Genomic DNA, 1,914 nt, shown 5'->3' with positions numbered 1-1,914 from the left:
TAACACACATATTATGTGATTCTAAGCAAATCACATATTATGTGATTCTAAGGTCAAAGCCAATGGACAGAAATTCAGATGCTTAAAACAGGAAATAATGCTTGTTGATTCTACAAGTTATTCTCTCCTTTGTATCAGGGACAGCACTGGTGACTGGGGTAGTAGCCCTGGAACTATGAGCAGCAAGAGTGCTGTGGAAATGGTTTGCTGAAAACTCGGACAAGGACAGAACTAGAATGACAAGGAGATGTGTGCAGGAAATATGTCCAATGCTATATAATAACAAATATGGTCGTTAATGCATAAAATTTGGCTAGTTTTTTCTTTGAAATAACTGAACTGTATTAATGAATTGTGCAGTGTTAAGTCAGCGGTATGCTTTAGCTTATTCAACAGATGAGGCAAATGTGAAAACAGATTAAGCTGACCTTTACAAAATAATTATCCCTTTATCTTTTTGAATGGGAAGAAATCTTCCATTTTGAAATGATATAAAATGCTAGTCTCTAGATTCATAACACTGCTTTTTAAACAACTTTTTCAAATGTTATTTTACTGTACAAGACTAACCTGTAAAAGAAATAACAAATAAACTTGGAAAATACAAATAGTAAAAACACTTCCGCATGGCACATGAGTGAGAAGCCAATGACAGCCCTGAATTATAAAAGTTAGCAGTGCTTTCTGTTCACTATGAAAGCAGGATTCCCAGTTCAAACTAGAAATTGTTATTCAACAGAACAAATCAGGTCAAGAGAATCAACCATACAACAGACAGGAGGCTGTGTTCACATGAAGAAAAACAAGAACAAAAATAACAATCAAACCTCATTTCCTGAGACATAATGTTCACAGCTTCCCTAGTGGCTCAGATGGTACAGAATCCACCATCAATGCAGAATGCAGGAGACCTGGGTTCGATTCCTGGTCAGGATGATCCCCTGAAGAAGTAAATGGCAACCCACTCCAATATTAATGCCTAAGAAATCCCATGGAGAGGATCCTGGTAGGCTACGTCCATGGGGCTGCAAAGAGCTGGACATGACTGACCGACTAACATATATATTATTGATGGCAAGATTTCCAGGTAATTATCCTTTTATTTAGTTTAGATAAAGACCTCCAACACAGAACACTGTTAGGAAGTACCCTTAGTTTGGTGCTATGTAGAACTGATATAAGGCAAGTACTACATGTAAAATAAACTAGAAAACCACCATTTTTAATTGCCTCTAGAATTTATTGCAATTACCATGTTATAATAACAAAAGCAGATCATTCTTAATGCATCTAGTTTGATTATTAATTTAAATAAAAATATATGATCCCAATCACACAAAGAGATAATTCTAAATTTACTTTGAAGTTGAATCAATCAATACATATCTTTTTGGAAACTATGCACCCAGTATCATTATAGCAGAAAGAAAGCTGCTGTTCTCACAGAATATATGGCTCATTAACCTAGTGAATATCATAAAATATTGGGGATATTGGGAAAATAACAAATCTCTCTGAACACTGTTTATCTTGCCTTTCTGAGAGACTTGTAGATCTAGATGAGATTAGTTTGGGAAAGGGGTCTCACTTATTCCAGAGAATCATCAAGAGTCCAATGTAGTTCTGGGCTAATCAGAGATTAAAGAACCTTTATAAGGAGAAGCAGGCTTGGAAATCAAGCAGTCCTATTTTGGATTAGTATGTTTTAGTCAAAGGTATGGGATTAATGATGAGTATCAGTTAGGAATTTCTGTAATGTCCTCCAATGCCAAGTGACCACTAACATCCTATTTCCTACTACTATGACTCCTTGATGAGAAGTAGAAGGCATAAAGAAAGTTGCCAGCTATAAAATAAACAGCACTCCAATGCTTATGATCACTAAAGACAAACCTTTTTTTTAAATGTTAAGAA

The sequence above is a fragment of the Oryx dammah genome, unplaced genomic scaffold (genome assembly GCF_014754425.2).
Source record: "Oryx dammah isolate SB20612 unplaced genomic scaffold, SCBI_Odam_1.1 HiC_scaffold_11227, whole genome shotgun sequence".
NCBI lineage: Eukaryota > Metazoa > Chordata > Mammalia > Artiodactyla > Bovidae > Oryx > Oryx dammah.
This window is presented reverse-complemented; position numbering follows the sequence as displayed.